At 44.0% G+C, this 21,385-nt stretch overlaps 1 long non-coding RNA gene across 1 annotated transcript in view; it reads right to left on the bottom strand.

Annotated features, from left to right (window-relative positions):
• The window catches only part of LOC115462372, a 62,033-nt gene that overhangs the window by 26,430 nt on the left and 14,218 nt on the right, over window positions 1-21,385 (bottom strand). Inside the window, exon 2 of the long non-coding RNA XR_003940835.1 lies at window positions 16,686-16,786. This is a non-coding gene — a long non-coding RNA (uncharacterized LOC115462372). The remainder of the gene's footprint in view (window positions 1-16,685; window positions 16,787-21,385) is intronic.

Genomic DNA, 21,385 nt, shown 5'->3' with positions numbered 1-21,385 from the left:
CCCCTCCATTCATCCTTTTCCAGCAATTTCCCTCTCTCCCTGAGCCCTGCCATCTCAATCCATGCCCATCCATGCTTCTCTGTCCCCTGCCCCCTCCATTCATCATTTTCCAGCAATTGCCCTCTCTCCCTGAGCCCTGCCATCTCAATCCATGCCCATCCATGCTTCTCTGTCCCCTGCCCCCTCCATTCATCCTTTTCCATCAATTCCCCTCTCACCCTGAGCCCTGCCATCTCAATCCATGCCCATCCATGCTTCTCTGTCCCCTGCCCCCTCCATTCATCCTTTTTACAGCAATTCCCCTCTCACCCTGAGCCCTGCCATCTCAATCCATGCCCATCCATGCTTCTCTGTCCCCTGCCCCCTCCATTCATCCTTTTCCAGCAATTCCCCTCTCACCCTGAGCCCTGCCATCTCAATCCATGCCCATCCATGCTTCTCTGTCCCCTGCCCCCTCCATTCATCCTTTTCCATCAATTCCCCTCTCACCCTGAGCCCTGCCATCTCAATCCATGCCCATCCATGCTTCTCTGTCCCCTGCCCCCTCCATTCATCCTTTTCCAGCAATTCCTCTCTCTCCCTTCCATGACCCCCCTCGCATCCATGCTCTTCTGTCTCCCATGTCCCAGCATGTCCCGCCCCCTTCTTCCCCCCCCTTCGCATCCTTGCTGTCGTTTCTCCTCTGCCCTCCCGCTCCCATTGTTCAACTGCCCACCCTCTTCTCTTCCCCCTACATCCCTTTTTTTTTTTTTAAATTTACCTCCGTGGCGGCGGTTCCGGCAGCGCAGCGTCAGGGAAGGAGGCGGCCGCGGCGCTCCCGACGTCTAGCCTTCCCTTCGTTGTGTTCCGCCTTCTTCTGACGTCATCCTTGACGTCAGAAGAAGGCGGAACACAGCGAAGGGAAGGCTAGAGACGTCGGGAGCGCCGCCTCCTTCCCTGACGCTGCGTTTTTGTTTTGTTTTTTTTGCGCCGTCGACATCATGACGTTTGCCCTGGACGTCATGACGTTTGACGCGAGGGCGGGGCAGAGACGGCTGGCAGCCTGGCTGGCTTCACACCACGAACGCCACGAACCCTTCAGGGAGTGTTTTAGTGACTTCAGAACGTTGTCCTCATTAGAACGTTCACGGTGCGTTTTATTATATTAGATAGATTTTGTCAAAGAGATAAGTTTTCAGTAGTTTGCGGAAGTTGGTCAATTCATAGACCGTTTTCAGGTTGCGTAGCAGCGCATTCCAGAGCTGTGTGCTTGTATACGAAAAGGTTGATGCATGACAGCAGATAAAGACTGTACGGTCCATCCAGTCTGCCCAACAAGATAAACTCATTTACATGGTATGTGCTACTTGATATGTATTCCTGAGTTTGATTTGTCCTTGCCTTTCTCAGGGCACAGACCGTAGAAGTCTACCCAGCACTGTTCTTGTACTAAATTCTGGAGCTAACATCGAAGCCCCTTAAAATTTACATTCCAGCCCATCCCTATCTATTCAGTCACAATCAGGGCATAGACCGTAGAAGTCTGCCCAGCTCCCATTTTATTTCCCAATTATCGGCATTGCCACCCAATTTCCACTAACATTCCACGGAACCATTCCTCCTAAACAGGATTCCTTTGGGTTTATCCCACACATGCTTGAATTCTATTTTCCGTTTTCATCTCCACCACTTCCTACGAGAGGGCATTCCACATATCCAGCACCCTCTCTGTGAAAAAATACTTCCTGACATTAGTCCTGAGTCTGTCCCCCTTCAACCTCAATTCATGTCCTCTAGTTCTACCACCTTCCCATCTCCGAAAAAGATTCATTTGTGGATTAATACCTTTCAAATATTTCTCCTTTCCTCTAAGGTATACATGTTCAGGTTAGCAAGTCTCTCCTCCTACGGTTTGCACTGCAAATCCCATACCATTTTTGTAGCTTTTCTTTGCACTGCTTCCAGTCTTTTTACATCTTTAGCAAGATACGGCCTCCAAAACTGAACACAATACTCCAAGTGGGGCCTCACCAACGATTTGTAGAGGGGCATCAACACCTCCTTTCTTCTGCTGGTTATGCCCCTGTCTACACAGCCTAGCATCCTTCTGGCCATGGCCATCGCCTTGTCTCATTGTTTCTTCACCTTTAGATCCTCAGACACCAACACCCCAAGGTCTCTCTCCTGAGTCGAGCTTACTAATCTCTCCCCTCTTATTTGGTATCTGTCTTTCAGGTTTCTGCACCCCAAGTGCATCACTCTACGCTTCTTGGCATTAAATTTTAACTGAAAAAAACCCTGGGGTAAATAGGTCCGTTCGGTTTCTAGTAGTTATTTCTAAATATCATACATAGAAACCACTCCATTCTTTTCTATAAACCATAAACAAACTAGTGTATGTCGTGTAATACAAATTATTTTTTTCTTTTTTCTATATGCTGATAGTGCTCAGTAGCAGGAGTCACAGGATCGTCTTGCAGTATATTACTTTACCCGATTACTGTTTTGGCAGATTACTGTTCCTGATTACCCGATTACTGTTTTGGCTGATAACTGTTCCTGATTACTGTACCCGATTACTGCACCCGATTATTGCACCCGATTACTGTACCCGATTACTATACCCGATTACTGCATCGATTACTGGTTTGGCTGATTACTGTTCCTGATTACTGTACCCGATTACTGTACCCGATTACTGCACCCGATTACTGTTTTGGCTGATTACTGCACCCGATTACTGTACCCGATTACTGCACCCGATTACTGGTTTGGCTGATTACTGTATCCGATTACTGCACCCGATTACTGCACCTGATTACTATACCCGATTACTATACCTGATTACTGCACCCGATTACTGTACCCGATTACTATATCTGATTACTGCACCCGATTACTGGTTTGGCTGATTACTGTTCCTGATTACTGTTCCCGATTACTGTACCCGATTACTGCACCCGATTACCATACCCAATTACTGCACTCGATTACTGGTTTGGCTGATTACTGTTCCTGATTACTGCACCCAATTACTGTACCCGATTACTGCACCCGATTACTGGTTTGGCTGATTACTGTACCCGATTACTGCACTCGATTACTGTACCTGATTACTGGTTTGGCTGATTACTGTTCCTGATTACTGCACTCGATTACTGCACCCGATTACTGGTTTGGCTGATTACTGTACCCGATTACTGCACCTAATTACTATACCCGATTACTATACCTGATTACTGCACACGATTACTGCACCTGATTACTGGTTTGGCTGATTACTGTTCCTGATTACTGTACCCGATTACTGTACCCGATTACTGCACCTGATTACTATACCCGATTACTATACCTGATTACTGCACCCGATTACTGTACCCGATTACTGGTTTGGCTGATTACTGTACCCGATTACTGCACCTGATTACTGTACCCGATTACTATACCTGATTACTGCACTCGATTACTGTACCCGATTACTGTTCCTGATTACTGTACCCGATTACTGTTTGGCTGATTACTGTTCCTAATTACTGTACTCGATTACTGTACCCGATTACTGCACCCAATTACTATACCCGATTACTGCACTCGATTACTGGTTTGGCTGATTACTGTTCCTGATTACTGCACCCGATTACTGTACCCGATTACTGCACCCAATTACTGCACCCGATTACTGTACCCGATTACTGGTTTGGCTGATTACTGTACCCGATTACTGCACCTGATTACTATACCAGATTACTATACCTGATTACTGCACCCGATTACTGCACCTGATTACTGGTTTGGCTGATTACTGTTCCCGATTACTGTACCCGATTACTGCACCCGATTACTGGTATGGCTGATTACTGTTCCCGATTACTGTACCCGATTACTGTACCCGATTACTAGTTTGGCTGATTACTGTTCCTGATTACTGTACCCGATTACTGTACCCGATTACTGCACCCGATTACTGTTTGGCTGATTACTGTACCCGATTACTGCACCCGATTACTGGTTTGGCTGATTACTGTACCTGATTACTGTACCTGATTACTATACCTGATTACTGCACTCGATTACTGTACCCGATTACTGTTCCTGATTACTGTACCCGATTACTGTTTGGCTGATTACTATTCCTAATTACTGTACTCGATTACTGCACCCGATTACTATACCTGATTACTGCACCCGATTACTGATTTGGCTGATTACTGTTCCTGATTACTGTTCCCGATTACTGTACCCGATTACTGCACCCAATTACTATACCCGATTACTGCACTCGATTACTGGTTTGGCTGATTACTGTTCCTGATTACTGCACCCGATTACTGTACCCGATTACTGCACCCAATTACTGCACCCGATTACTGTACCCGATTACTGGTTTGGTTGATTACTGTACCCGATTACTGCACTCGATTACTGTACCCGATTACTGGTTTGGCTGATTACTGTACCCGATTACTGCACCTGATTACTATACCCGATTACTATACCTGATTACTGCACCCGATTACTGCACCTGATTACTGGTTTGGCTGATTACTGTTCCTGATTACTGTACCCGATTACTGTACCCGATTACTGCACCCGATTACTGTTTGGCTGATTACTGTTCCTAATTACTGTACTCGATTACTGCACCCGATTACTGTTTTGGCTGATTACTGCACCCGATTACTGTACCCGATTACTACACCAGATTACTATACCCGATTACTGCACTCGATTACTGCACCTGATTACTATACCCGATTACTATACCTGATTACTGTACCCGATTACTGCACCTGATTACTGGTTTGGCTGATTACTGTTCCTGATTACTGTACCCGATTACTGCACCCGATTACTATACCTGATTACTGCACCCGATTACTGTACCCGATTACTGCACCAGATTACTATACCCGATTACTGCACTCGATTACTGGTTTGGCTGATTACTGCGATTACTGGTTTGGCTGATTACTGTACCCGATTACTGTACCCGATTACTGCACCAGATTACTGTTTTGGCTGATTACTGCACCCGATTACTGTACCCGATTACTGGTTTGGCTGATTACTGTACCCGATTACTGCACCTGATTACTATACCCGATTACTATACCTGATTACTGCACCTGATTACTGCACCTGATTACTGGTTTGGCTGATTACTGTTCCTGATTACTGTACCCGATTACTGTACCCGATTACTGCACCCGATTACTATACCTGATTACTGCACCCGATTACTGGTTTGGCTAATTACTGTTCCCGATTACTATACCCGATTACTGCACTCGATTACTGGTTTGGCTGATTACTGTTCCTGATTACTTTACCCAATTACTGTACCCGATTACTGCACCCGATTACTGTTTTGGTTGATTACTGTACCCGATTACTGCACTCGATTACTGTACCCGATTACTGGTTTGGCTGATTACTGTACCCGATTACTGCACCTGATTACTATACCCGATTACTATACCTGATTACTGCACCCGATTACTGCACCTGATTACTGGTTTGGCTGATTACTGTTCCTGATTACTGTACCCGATTACTGTACCCGATTACTGCACCCGATTACTGTTTGGCTGATTACTGTTCCTAATTACTGTACTCGATTACTGCACCCGATTACTGTTTTGGCTGATTACTGCACCCGATTACTGTACCCGATTACTACACCAGATTACTATACCCGATTACTGCACTCGATTACTGCACCTGATTACTATACCCGATTACTATACCTGATTACTGTACCCGATTACTGCACCTGATTACTGGTTTGGCTGATTACTGTTCCTGATTACTGTACCCGATTACTGCACCCGATTACTATACCTGATTACTGCACCCGATTACTGTACCCGATTACTGCACCAGATTACTATACCCGATTACTGCACTCGATTACTGGTTTGGCTGATTACTGCGATTACTGGTTTGGCTGATTACTGTACCCGATTACTGTACCCGATTACTGCACCAGATTACTGTTTTGGCTGATTACTGCACCCGATTACTGTACCCGATTACTGGTTTGGCTGATTACTGTACCCGATTACTGCACCTGATTACTATACCCGATTACTATACCTGATTACTGCACCTGATTACTGCACCTGATTACTGGTTTGGCTGATTACTGTTCCTGATTACTGTACCCGATTACTGTACCCGATTACTGCACCCGATTACTATACCTGATTACTGCACCCGATTACTGGTTTGGCTAATTACTGTTCCCGATTACTATACCCGATTACTGCACTCGATTACTGGTTTGGCTGATTACTGTTCCTGATTACTTTACCCAATTACTGTACCCGATTACTGCACCCGATTACTGTTTTGGCTGATTACTGCACCCGATTACTGTACCCGATTACTGCACCCAATTACTGGTTTGGCTGATTACTGTTCCTGATTACTGTTCCCGATTACTGTACCCAATTACTGTACCCAATTACTGTACCCGATTACTATACCCGATTACTGCACCCGATCACTGCACCCGATTACTGTACCCGATTACTGGTTTGGCTGATTACTGTACCCGATTACTTTACCCGATTACTATTACTGTACCCGATTACTGTTTTGGCTGATTACTGTACCCGATTACTGCACCCGATGCTTCATTCAGTTATTCAAAAGGGAAATGAGTTCTAGAACTTCCTGCATTCCATAGCCGGGATCAAGCTGTCCTGAAAATCCAGGAACACTACACAGGATGAATAATAGCTTTGGGCTAAGACATCTGCCCCTCAGACCTGGGAAGTGCTGCTTGCTTAGGCCCTGATGCTCAGAAGCAAATGCGAATGCAAGAGGCCATTAGCACCAGACTAGCGCCCGCATTTGCTGGCGCATCATGTTTGAAGGCCCCCCACCATGGGGAATAGTGTGTGCACCAAGTGACAGCGCAACAAGAATGCAAATGCATGCTGATGAGCTAATTCCCTATTCCTCCACAATGCTTAGCAGCAAGCGTGCCAAACAAGGGCATGCTTGCTGCTGAAGATTCTACGCCAGCTCAGAGCTGGCGTTAGGGTGACCCATAAAGAAGCAGCAACTGCATGGAGATAGGATAATTCAGGAGATTGTGGGGAAATAGTGTTTCCTGAATCCTGTGCTGCATTCACCTCAGACTTGTTGTTACCCCCACCTGCCTGCCCACCCGCCTGCCTGTGCACTGGACATCCCATCCCTTAAACAGACGGTACCTCAGTTTCCTTACACACCTCAGCCCTGACACAAACCCTCAACAGCCATCTGTGTGGAGGGTGCTGCAGGCTCCGCCACACTGGGAATAACTAGTGAGGTAATTAAATTCGCCGATGACACAAAATTATTCAGGGTCGTCAAGTCGCAGGAGGAATGTGAACGATTACAGGAGGACCTTGCGAGACTGGGAGAATGGGCGTGCAAGTGGCAGATGAAGTTCAATGTTGACAAGTGCAAAGTGATGCATGTGGGTAAGAGGAACCCGAATTATAGCTACGTCTTGCAAGGTTCCGCGTTAGGAGTTACGGATCAAGAAAGGGATCTGGGTGTCGTCGTCGATGATACGCTGAAACCTTCTGCTCAGTGTGCTGCTGCGGCTAGGAAAGCGAATAGAATGTTGGGTGTTATTAAGAAGGGTATGGAGTCCAGGTGTGCGGATGTTATAATGCCGTTGTATCGCTCCATGGTGCGACCGCACCTGGAGTATTGTGTTCAGTACTGGTCTCCGTATCTCAAAAAAGATATAGTAGAATTGGAAAAGGTACAGCGAAGGGCGACGAAAATGATAGTGGGGATGGGACGACTTTCCTATGAAGAGAGGCTGAGAAGGCTAGGGCTTTTCAGCTTGGAGAAGAGACGGCTGAGGGGAGATATGATAGAAGTGTATAAAATAATGAGTGGAATGGATCGGGTGGATGTGAAGCGACTGTTCACGCTATCCAAAAATACTAGGACTAGAGGGCATGAGTTGAAGCTACAGTGTGGTAAATTTAAAACGAATCGGAGAAAATTTTTCTTCACCCAACGTGTAATTAGACTCTGGAATTCATTGCCGGAGAACGTGGTACGGGCGGTTAGCTTGACGGAGTTTAAAAAGGGGTTAGATAGATTCCTAAAGGACAAGTCCATAGACCGCTATTAAATGGACTGGAAAAATTCCTCATTTTTAGGTATAACTTGTCTGGAATGTTTTTACGTTTGGGGAGCGTGCCAGGTGCCCTTGACCTGGATTGGCCACTGTCGGTGACAGGATGCTGGGCTAGATGGACCTTTGGTCTTTCCCAGTATGGCACTACTTATGTACTTATGTACTTATCAACAAGTCGGCACCTCTTCTTCCTCCTCCCCCCTCCGGCAATCTGGGCATGCATTCAAGGGCTGCGCCTAATGCAAAGTCTTGGGTACATGTGCCAGGCACCATCATCCCCCTGGACTCCCTAACACTCAACGCTAACAACATGCCTAAGTTTCTGTGTCATAAGCTTTGAGCATTAGGTAGCTGTTTTGCAGTGCTCTTACAGCGGTATCTTTCTGGTGCTGCACTGAACAGCACCGGAGTTTTGAGCATCTGGGCCTTAATTGCCTGGTTCAACTCCCCTCATGGTTGACTCAGTTTCACACAGTTCTGACCTACCTAAACTCAATGGTAATTATAAGTGAACAGTTATGCTTTTATCACCTGTGTTAAGGTATTCTTATCTGAAGTCTTTCTTCTTCTGGGACAAACTCCCAATCTTGTGTATTCTTTGGGTTTTTGTTAATCTTTGTAACCAGTCTCTCTCGCTCTCACTCTCTTTTTGTCTCATTAGCTTCAGTTAATTAGGAAAATCCCCAACAAATAACCCTAAATCTGCTATTTTTTTTCAGTCACAGGACAATCCAAAACTGAAAGGAACAGACAAAAGTAAGTGGTTTCATTGTCTGAGGAAGACAGCAAGTCAGTAGGGTTTCCTTTATTAAAGCCAACCACTTTTCATCTACTAATCTCCCTGGCTTTAAACCTTTTGCAAAGGGCATGTCAAAGAGCATCCCCTGTCTACTTTTTTTGTTGTTTTCATTCACCATTTACAAGAGGGAGTAAAAAGTGTAGGGCAAAGAGGCATGGTTCACGCGTCGCAATGACAATGCATATTATATGGTCAACAGACTGAGTGGCACGTGTCATAGTTGAAAGTAGTTTCCATTCTCTTCATTGTGCAATAAGTTCTCTTTTCCCCTCCCCCTCCCAAATGATTCATCAAGTTGGCTCAGATTCAACACAGATTAAGTGTTTTGCTTGCAGGGTCTCTTCATATGACTAACCTAAATGTAGGGAACTGAAGTAGCAATTTGAGCCTTCCTTTGTTGCAGTTGAATGTGTATATATAGAATGGTTATACCTCGGTTTTGTTACTGTAATGCTGATCACAGACCTTAGGGTGATATCTGCGGTGGAACAGGAAAAGAAAAGAACCTGAGAGCTCAAGTTTCAGAGGAAAGGTAAGGCCTTGGTTTCTGCTTTCCCTATTAACCAAGTATCAAGCTTATAGAAATGGGCTATGCAATGCTTTAAGACAAAGATGGCAGAATGCTTTGGTTTTAGTAATCAAACCAACATATTTGACAGGTGTGGAGGGGCATTTTTGATATGACATCTAAGTCTGGCTTTGGACGTTTTGCAAAAAACGTCCAAAATCCGAATAGAAAAGATGGTCATTTTTGAAAAAGAAAAACGTCTATCGTTTGTTTTGAGATTTTTTTTCCAAAAATACTGTTTATAACAAGGTTTTGTGCTTTGGACATTTTGTTTTTTGGTCCATTTTCGAAAAATAAAAAAAAAAGTCCAAATGAAAAGCTTAGAAAAGCAAGCCATTGGGATGTAGGAAGGGCCAGCAATTTTAGTAGACTGGTCCCCCAGACATCCCAGAAGATAAATGGGGCACCCTAGGGGCACTACAGTGGACTTCAAAAACATGCTTCCAGGTACACATCTCATCATTGCTCCCTTATTTTGTCTGCTGAGCCCCCCCCCCCCCCAAAAAAAAAAATATATATATGCTTCCCACAACAGTACACCACTACAATAGCCTTATGGGTGAAGGGGGCACCTATATGTGGGTACAATGGGTTTCTGGTGAGTTCTGGAGGGCTCACAGTTTCTACCACAAATGTGACTAGAGAGATAGGGACATGAGTCTCCCACACCATGGTGCACTGCACTGACCACTACACTTCTCTAGGGATCTGCATGTTGCTCTAATAGACCTGGCTCTAACATCTGAGGCTGTCATAGAGGCTGATAAGTCATATTGTTATTCACATTTTTTGAGAGTGGGAGTGGGTCAGAGACCACTGGGGGTGCGGTATTGAGGGTTCACCCCGATTTTTTCCAGTGGTCATCTGGTCATTTAGGGCAAAACATCTTAGTTTTAGTTTTGGACGGTTTTGTTGTGTTCATTATGGCTGAGAAACGTTCAAATCTTAGGAGCGTCCAAATCCCGCCCTTAGTACGCCCCCAACACGCCCCCTTGTGTTTTCAACGCACTTCTGACGGACTTCATAGAAAAACGTCTAAAAATTGGTTTTGAAAATATCAATTTCGACATTTTTGTGAGAAAAACATCCAAATGCTGCTTTATGCCACTTTTTAATACATTTTTCTCCTTCAAAAATGAGCTCCACAGTCTCCTTCTACTGCAAAGATCTGTGCAGCAACTGAAATGTACTCTTCCAGGAATTCTGTGAAAATTATGATTAACTTCTCTAACTAAATTTCTTACTTTTATGTCTGTAAATTCCTGAATGCCTACAACAGTATAAATCAAATGACATTTATTGTCTTTCTGAAACTATAATAATACTATCAGAGAGAATTGAAAGAAAAAAATGTTGATATGAAATAGGTGTTTACATCTATATATCCAAAACCAATATATTATTCAAATTATCATACATAGGACGCTCTTCGCGCTGGAATTTAGTACGCCAACAAAGCAAGAATAAAGAAAACTCTTGACAAAGTTTCCTAGTTCCCACTATACCCAACAATGTTGCAATAAAATTGAGAGTATGACGGAAACTGTGAAAACAGACTGTACAAAAATTTGAATTGTTTAAGCGTGATATAGTTCAAGGTCAAGACGACACAACTGCATTGTCTGGAATATTTCACCACTAACCTTCTTCCAAAAGGGAGAGGTCTGAAACATATCGGTGGATGGAAAGGAATATTATTTAAAATCCACAGAGGCATTTTCACCATTATGTACCAGTTCTGTAAAACTTGGCAAGACTTTGAAGCAATTCTGGTAATGAATATTTTAAAAAAGGGCCCTTTTACTAAAGCTTAACGCAGGCTAATGGAATTGGCGTGTTTCTTATCATTTAGCACACGCTAATCTTTAGTAAAAGGTCCTCTTAATGATTTATAGCTTATTGTCATCTGCTCTAGTATGAAGGAGGGAGAGAGTGAGGTTAAGGGGTGGTGGGAGAAATTTAGAGAAATACTCAGATCTAATAAGGACTCAGTAGAGAATGAAAGATTATGAAGGGATTGATTAAAGATATATTACTGCATGTAGATATTACTTATCTAAATATACATTAAACTAAATAAATATATTTAAAGGAAACTTTTCCCATTTGTGGAGTTGCCAGTGGTATAAATTTCAGGAATGTCCATTTTGAAAAAATCTGAAATGCCCTTTTTTTCCCCCCTGTTGTCTATAGTGCAAATTATTGCACAATACTGCACACTCTGAATAATAGGTTCACTATTGAAGAATAGGTTGCATTATTTGAGCAATGGTGCACTTTATTGCCTTATAGTTTGCCCATTGTCCGGTAGTGCACACTATTATTAACACTGCCCTGAAACAAACAACAAATATCTGAAATCCCACATGAAACAAAAAATCATGTAAATGATACAGGAAATTACACAAAACAAAACTTGTTGCCCTAATAGATTTCCCATCAGATTAAGGAGAAGAATTGTTTGTTTGCAAATAGCCCTCCTGCAATATGGCTTAAAGTATGCATGTTGTTCCACAATACATGTACATTTTCTGAAGGTATATATATAGAGGCCATTTTCAATTTTATGCATAAAAAAAGGAGAAACAAAGGTTTTTGTATATTTTGTACCCTTGGTAGGTAGTCTTTGGGTAAAAAGGTTACCATATTTTTGGCTTGCAAATATGGGACACATAGGTAGGATCAGGTGAGGTACGCTGTGGTCAGGAGGGGCAGGACAGGGTGGGGTCAGGTGAGGTGGGGCAGAGTGGGGTTGGGCAAGGTTGGGCCTTCTCAAGACAATTTTCCACCATAAAAATTATAATATTCACTTCTCTCTCTATTCCACCCTTCCAGTTCAGCTATTTCCATCTTTCTCTGTGCTCCCCCCTTCCAGCCCAGTCATCTCCATATCTCCACCTCTCTGTCTGTCTCTCTCTCCTCCCCTCTTCCAGACCAGCCATCTCCACCTCTCTCTGTGTTCCCCCTTCCAGTCTAATCATCTCCATCTCCAGTCCAGCACTTGTACCTCTCTCTCCTCTCCCTTACCCTTCTGGCCCAGCATCTCTAATTCTCACCCTCTCCCCTCCTCCAGTCCCCACTCCCTTTGTGTGTATCTCTGTTGAGTCATACTCCCTCTGATGTACACTTCCTGTTGCCATGGGGGCGGGATCTGGCAGAGATGCACAGCATGCTTAAGCTGAGGCTCCATGCACTTTTTAACAACAATGTCACCGGGGGGGGGGGGGGGGGGGAAGGTCTGTCAGATATGCCAGATGGTTGGATTAGCGAAAGATGAATAATCAAGACTGTACTGTAGCTGAGATATAAACAGTACCTAAATTTATGAAATCATAGGATAAGCAAAGACACCGGAAGGAAGGAGCAGGAGCGCAAAGGGAGGCTTGAGGAGAGGGCTGACACCAAGTGGGGTGGCAAAAGGGGGAGATGCTGGACTGTGAGGTGAGGTGAGTGGAGCAATGGCAAACTACCAATATGGCATTTCTGTTCCCTTTATTAAAATTTGGAACAGATGGTTGCCAAACAAGAAGGAGTAGTGGACAGAGGTCTGAAATCGGAGACAATCCAAAACTAGGGATATCTGATAACCCTAGTAAAAAGTACCCTTGAACTTTTGCCCAATGAGGGTAGTTTGAAAATTTCCCTCTGACCTATTCAACCAAATATTGTATACACTTTTAAAAAATACCACAGTACATGCATTGTTTCAATTCCTGTTCTATTTTTTCTCTACCTCCTGGGAGTAAGGATTGAAACCACACACCTTCTTTGTATTTTCAAAAGTAAATACATTGTTTTGCTTGGAGAAAGTACTGATGGGAAAGGGTGCTCCCAAGTGTCTGAGGGGACTTTTCCTTATACATGCACCTCCACTTTGAAAATCAGTGCAAAGTACACAAGTAAAAGGTAATCACAGATTTTGCAACAACACCAGCAGTAAGAAAATTATGCCAAGGAAACATTGTACATACCATAGATTGTAACAACCTCATAGGATACTGCCAGAGACTGCAGACTGCTACCTGTGTTTGGTCATCAGCATTGAATTTCTTGAGCAATAGTTGTCTTTGTGTGTGGAGTGGCCAGTATCCCAACAAGTGGCTTAATGGTTAGAGCAATGGGTTGAGAACCCAAGAAGTCAAATTCAAATCCCACTGCCACGTCTTGTGATCTTAGGCAAGTTACTTAATCCTCCGTTGCCTCAGGTACACACTCGGGGGTCCTTTTACAAAGCTGTGGTAGAAAGTGGCCTTAGCGTGCCCTTACGTGATCTTTCTTGCATGCTAAGGCCATTTCTACGCAGCTAGAAAATGGCTGATTTTCCATTTTCTGAATTAATGGCCGTAGTAGGTCAGGGTTAAAATATTATGGGAAAATGAGGGTGTAAATCTGTGTGCCTAAATGAAGCACTTTAGGTTGTAACATGGCTATTTATAAGCTAGGTATGTAAATGTTTAACATGCCCCGCCCATGCACTTCCCCCTGTGCATTCCCCCATCAATTTATGCACTATGGACTCCTTTCAAAAAGCCATGTTAGCAATTCTGGTGTGACAAATGTGATGAAGCCCATGGGAACTAAATGGGCTTCATTGAATTTGCCACAGCGGAATCGCTAGCACAGCTTTCTAAAGGAGCCCTATGTAATTTGTGTTCTCATATTCTAGAATACCACTGAGGTTATGCCTAGCTCTTGCACATGTGAATGTTACATTCACAAATGTAAATGCTCATATTGAGTGGAGTGGAGTGGAGTGGAGTGGAGGAGTGGCCTAGTGGTTAGGGTGGTGGACTTTGGTCCTGAGGAACTGAGTTCAATTCCAGGCACAGGCAGCTCCTTGTGACTCTGGGCAAGTCACTTAACCCTCCATTGCCCACCACATTGAGCCTGCCATGAGTGGGAAAGTGCAGGGTACAAATGTAATAAAAATAAATAAAATTCATAGCCTTATCACCAAATTCTATATATGGTGCCTTATGTTGTGCTCACTACTTTGACTGCATGGCCAAGTTGCACACACAACTTAACTGATTAACAAGCCAATAATCAGTACATAACCAATTGGCAGCACTAATTGGCTTTAATTAGAATTTACATGCACAACTTTCTAGGTGTATTCTACAATGCAGTGTGCATAAATTCTAATGCACGCATTCAAAAAGGGGGCATGGAGTGGGCAGGTTGTGGGCATTTCAAAAAACTATGCCCAGTATTATAGAATAAACCTGATCTGCGCCTAACTTAGGTGTAGGTATTTAGGCCTGGTTTTAGGTGGCCTAAATGGGTGTGCCTAAATTTTAGGCACAAGAATGGCATGTGAGCATATTCTATAAAGTATGCCTAACTTCAGGCATATTTTATAGAATCACGCTAACTGTATGGTTTTACTGCACCAAGTTTTAAGGCGCCATATAAAGAATTTCCCCCTAACCCCCAGATTCTACATAGCGCGCCTTGAGAGTTAGGGGGGCAATGATGTGTTTTAATTGCTCAAAATCATCACCATCAAAGAAGGTTTTTACAGTGTTAGCATGATCCCAACATTCTCCTCAATAAAGATCAAAGCAAAGAAATCATTTAGGGGCCCTTTTACGAAGCGGCGGTAAGCCCAACATAGGCTTACCGCTCGCTAAAAAGGATTACTGCTGGGCAACCGCAACAGCCCGGTGGTAGTTCCTTCCCCCAGCATGCGCCATTTCCAGCGCTGTAAAAATATTTTAATTTTTGTAGCGCTAGTGTGTACCCAGTGGTAATTGGACAGTGCTGCTTGCTGCCCGGTTGCCACCAGGTTAGCTCGAGAGCCCTTACCGCCACCTCAATGGGTGGCGGTAAGTGCTCCCCCTGAAAGGGCCATGCGGCAAGTGGTTCACATGCCGCATGGCCATTTCTTTAAGAAAAGGAAAACCTGCCTTTTACCCGCTGCGGTAAAAGGGGGCCTCGGCATGCGTAAAAAACACATGACGACGCAAACGCAGGCCCCCTTTTGCCGCAACTTTGTAAAAGGATCCCTTACTTTTTCTGATAATACCTTATCCTCCCTGAACACTCCTTTCCCCTCTTGGGCGTTCAGCTGCCCAGCTGACTTCCTCATGGGCTTTTTACTTTGCATATACTTGAAGAATGCTTAGTATCAGCTCTTACTTCTACAGTAGTTGCTCTGAATATAATTTATATGTATACTGTAAGCCACTGTGGTCCAGTAAAATTGCAGATTTAACTTGCATATGAACTGCATTATGGTTGCCACTCATTATGTACATTCACCGTCACCACTTAAGTGTCTGTTGTCCCTGACTATACGAATAATGGGCCCAATATTCAGCTGATAGTGATCAGCATTTTGTTGACTGTCTCTGAAATTAAACTCAGACATTTGATGCCGGGCCATGTCTGGGCACTGGCATTGAATTTACAGGTTGGGGGAGCCAGCTAAAGCATAGCCAATTTAGCACCCTGTATTTTATTTATATTACAGTTGTACCCTGCACTTTCCCACTCATGGCAGGCTCAATGTGGCTTACATATTGTATACAGGTACTTATTTGTACCTGGGGCAATGGAGGGTTTAGTGACTTGCCCAGAGTCATAAGGAGCTGCCTGTGCCTGAAGTGGGAATTGAACTCAGTTCCTCAGGACCAAAGTCCACCACCCTAACCACTAGGCCACTCCTCCACCCTGCACTATAGTCACACTAGTGTTTTTAGTGCGTGCCAAAAATTAGCACATGCTAACACTAGAGACAACCATATGTGTGGCTCTAGCATTAGCGCATGCTACAGCTAAAAATGCTAGCGTGCCTCAGTAAACAGGACCCTAAGTGTTATATTCAGCATTAACCAGCTATGGTGAACTGCATAAAGATAGAGCTGTTATACAGTCCTATTTATGCAGTTAACCTGACCGATTAAGTGCTGAATATTGGCACTAACTGATTAAGTGCCAATATTTTGATTAAGGCCTGAAGCTATACTGAATAAAATCCTAAATCCCGGAAGCAGCTGGGCTAGCGAAACATAGCTCTATGTCGGATTGGGTTATGGCAAACTGAAATAGATTGAGTTTCTGTCAGACTGTGCAAGAAGTATCTGAAGGGAAGCTTTAAGATAAGTGAAACTTTGATTACGATATATGTCTTGACCTGAAATATATATGCAAGAGAGTATATTAGTAAAGAATTTCATATCTACTTTTAAAAATGGACTGATGAAGATAGCGGGTGTGAGAAGAAAGAGCCTGGATACCACAAAGAGTTGGACGCTATCCATCTTCTGATGGTCTTAGGACGTTCCTGTGATGGAGATAAATTGAGACCACATTTTTTGCATTCAGTTGTGGAGATTAATTTTATCATTAATGCAGGCCAACTCAATATCACACCCCTAGTCTTCTGGTGGATCAGTGGTAGTTCTTCTTGATTTCCATTCTCCAAGATGGAAGGGGGCTGAGATACTGCGCAACATTCATTCCCTTTGGTGGGATGAGTCTCGGCTATCACTGAACAACACCCCTAATGGACGAGCATGGGGTGCAAGTGCACCAAACATCAGAGTGATGATCTCTGCCCCCTGGCCAAGGACCCTTAGAGTACTGCAATTATTGCTCTAGGTAGAAGCAAGGGAGAGCTTTTAAAATAGTGGGGGTGGGGGGGGGGGGGGACCCAAGTAGTTGCACATGAAATTGAATGGAGCTACTATAGTCCAATAAAGGCTGGTCAGGGCTGGGGTCACACATGTAAGGGTCCGGGTCAGAAACTAGGAAGGGGGCTCCAAAGCTTACCTATAGACTTTGTCACCTTCAGATGGAGCCAGGATTGGAGCTCCCCTGTAGCAAGGGGGCCCAGGACAATTAACCTGGTTGCCACCCCCTAATGCTGACTTTGCTGGTTCAGACTAATCTGAAACATCAAAGGATTAAGAAGAAGCTAACCCCCACCCACATCTCCTAGTTCAAGTGTGGATTAAACTGAATTGTTTCACTCCATCTTACTTTGTTCAATACAAAACACCTTTGTCATCTACAAAAATACAAATTCTTTACCTTGTAGCAGATTTTTGAGTTTTTTTGAGAAAATCAAAGCACGTAATGAACATAACACAACTCTTCCGCTCTATGATCCCTAATGTGACTTCTGCCACATGGGACATTATCTTACCACAAACCACATTGTATTTGTTCACACCGGAGTCGGCAAATGCCTCTCCGGTACTATGTAAGCCACATTGAGCCTGCAAATAGGTGGGAAAATGTGGGGTACAAATGTAACAAATAAATATTTTCTTGCAAAACTTTGCTGCTCTCACTGTTTTCCCATTTTTCTCCCCTTTTGAAACAGCAAATAGCAACATCTTAGTTCTCTGACTCCTCAGAGCACAGCCTGTACGTTTCCAGTTTCCCACCGTTCTCTTGGCCAGAATATTTACAACAGAGTAGCTAAGCAAAATAAACACAGTAGGCCTAATCAAAATTCTGCATGGATCTCCTCAGTAAAGGTAGAAAGGCAATGATACACATTTCCCACTCACAAATGTTAAGGAATAATTTGTATGCCTCTTGACACCTCTATTCCGTGGGGAAATTAAGACTCCAATAAATATATATATTTGCAAAATAGTCCTGGAACACTTTTTAGTGTAAAGGTGTCATAGAAGTGCCCTTTATTATGGAGGAAGAGCAGCAGGTGCAGGAGTCAATCCTGCAAGGTAATGCTCCATTGGATTTGGGTCCAGCACCTTAAATGCTTGGCCATCACAATCTGTTAGGCAGCTCAACTGATGCTGAGGGACTGATCAACAAGCCATACATTACAACTGAGTGCAAATCTTTAGCGCACAACTTTCTAACATACATGCCAACACAGTAAATTAATGGCATGCAAACTACCATAAAAGGTGGAGACAGACAGTGGGTAATGATGTCACTGAAGCCGCATTCTGGTTATTAAAGTTATTGTTAACCAGCGAGCAGCTCCAGTGACTTCATAGTCCCTCTGGCCTAGAGGCATAGCCAGGTTTTGACATCAGTCGGAGCAGACTTATAAAATAGGCGCCGGTTGGTGTCAACTAGACAGCAATGCCTGTGTTGTTGCTCAGGTGCACTGGCTGTGGTGGGCAATGATTACTATAGGCTGTCTCTGTTGTGTCCTGCCTAAAAGGAAACAGGAAGTTACATCAGGAGGCAGGACGCAGCGAAAAAAAGGGTGTCCCTGATGAGCACTTGGACGACTTTACTTGGTCCTTTTTTTCTTACGCTCAAGCCATGAAAAGGTGCCCGAACTGACCAGATGACTACCAGAGGGAATCAGGGATCACCTCCCCTTACTCCCCTAGTGGTCACTAACCCCCTCCCACCCTCAAAACAATTTTTAAAATATTTTTTGCCAGCCTCTATGTCAGCCTCAAATATCATACCCAGCTCCTTGACAGCAGTATGCAGGTCCCTGGAGCAGCTTTAGTGGGTGCAGTACACTTCAGGCAGGCGGACCCAGGCCCACCCCCCTACCTGTTACACTTGTGGTGGTAAATGTGAGCCCTTCAAAACCCACTGTACCCACATCTAGGTGCCCCCCTTCACCTGTAAGGGCTATGGTAGTGGTGTACAGTGGTGGATAGTGGGTTTTGGGGGGCTCAGAACACAAGGTAAGGGAGCAATGCACGTGGGAACAATTTGTGGTCCACTGCAGTGCCCCCTAGGGTGCCCGGTTGGTGTCCTGGCATGTCAGAGGGACCAGTGCACTACGAATGCTGGCTCCTCCCACGACCAAATGGCTTGGATTTGGTCATTTCTGAGATGGGCGTCCTTAGTTTCCATTATCGCCAAAAATCAGAAACGACCAAGTCTAAGGACGACCATCTCTAAGGACGACCTAAATGTCAAGGTTTGGGCATCCCCGACCATATTATCGAAATGAAAAATGGATATCCATCTTCTTTCGATAATACAGTTTTCCCCGCCCCTTCACCGGGACGTCCTACGAGGACGTCCTCAGGAAAACGTGGGCGCCTCTTTCAATTATGCCCCTCTTTGTGTAAATCAGATGGGCTTTTGTTTGTGTGGTGACTCTACAGGATGTGGAGACCACTAGTCCTGAGCATTTTTATTTTGAGTTATTTTTATATTGCACTAAATGAAAAATTAGATATAATAGGCATCTCTGAGACCTGGTGGAAGGAGGATAACCAGTGGGACACTGTCATACCGGGGTACAAATTATATCGTAGTGATAGGGTGAATCGGATTGGTGGAGGGGTAGCATTGTATATTAACGAGAGCCTTGAATCAAATAGATTGAAAATTCTGCAGGAAGCAAAACACTCCTTGGAATCACTGTGGATTGAAATTCCATGTGCAAAGGGGAAAAGGATAGTGATAGGAGTGTACTACCGTCCGCCTGGCCAGGACGAACAGACGGATGCGGAAATGTTAAAGGAAATCAGGGACGCAAACAAACTGGGCAACACAATAATAATGGGGGATTTCAATTACCCGCATATAGACTGGGTTAATGTAACATCTGTACACGCAAGGGACATAAGATTTCTTGATGAAATCAAGGACAGCTTCATGGAACAGCTAGTTCAGGAGCCGACAAGAGAAGGAAAAATACTAGACTTAGTCCTTAGTGGTGCTCATGATCTAGTGCAGGGGGTAACGATACGAGGGCCGCTTGATAACAGTGATCATAATATGATCGGTTTTGATATTGGCATTGAAGGAAGTGAAACTAGGAAATCAAGTACGCTAGCGTTTAACTATAGAAAAGGTGATTACGACAAAATGAGAAAAATGGTGAAAAAAAGACTGAAAGGAGCAGCTCGCAGAGTAAAAAACTTGCATCAGGCGTGGATGCTGTTTAAAAACACCATCCTGGAGGTTCAGGACAAATATATTCCACGTATTAGAAAAAAGGGAAAAAAGACTAAACGTCAGCCGGCGTGGCTAAACAGTAAGATAAAGGAAATCATTAGAGCCAAAAAACAATCCTTCAGAAAGTGGAGAAGAGAACCAACTGAAAGTAACAGGATAGATCATAAGGAATGCCAAGCCAAATGCAAAGCGGAGATAAGGAGGGCAAAAAAGGACTTTGAGAAGAAATTAGCGTTGGAAGCAAAAATACATAGTAAAAACTTTTTTAGATACATTAAAAGCAGGAAACCGGCCAAAGAGTCGGTTGGGCCGCTGGACGAAAATGGTGTTAAAGGGGCGATCAAGGAGGACAAAGCCGTAGCGGAGAAATTAAATGAATTCTTTGCTTCGGTCTTCACCGAGGAGGATTTGGGGGGGACACCGGTGCCGGAAAGAATATTTGAAGCGGGGGAGTCGGAGAAACTAAACAAATTCTCTGTAACCTTCGAGGATGTAATGGGTCAGTTCAGCAAGCTGAAGAGTAGTAAATCACCGGGACCTGATGGTATTCATCCCAGAGTATTAATAGAACTAAAAAATGAACTTGCGGAGCTACTGTTAGAAATATGCAATCTGTCCCTAAAATCGAGTGTAATACCGGAAGACTGGAGGGTAGCCAATGTTACTCCGATTTTTAAGAAAGGTTCCAGAGGAGATCCGGGAAATTATAGACCGGTGAGTCTGACGTCGGTGCCGGGCAAGATGGTGGAGGCTATTATTAAGAATAAAATTGCAGAGCATATACAAAAACATGGACTGATGAGACAAAGTCAGCACGGATTTAGTGAAGGGAAGTCTTGCCTCACCAATCTAATGCATTTTTTTGAGGGGGTAAGCAAACATGTGGACAATGGGGAGCCGGTTGATATTGTATATCTGGATTTTCAGAAGGCGTTTGACAAAGTGCCGCACGAAAGACTCCTGAAGAAATTGCAGAGTCATGGAATTGGAGGTAGGGTATTATTATGGATTAAGAACTGGTTGA

Source organism: Microcaecilia unicolor, chromosome 2, assembly GCF_901765095.1.
Source record: "Microcaecilia unicolor chromosome 2, aMicUni1.1, whole genome shotgun sequence".
Classification (NCBI taxonomy): domain Eukaryota; kingdom Metazoa; phylum Chordata; class Amphibia; order Gymnophiona; family Siphonopidae; genus Microcaecilia; species Microcaecilia unicolor.
This window is presented reverse-complemented; position numbering and strand designations above follow the sequence as displayed.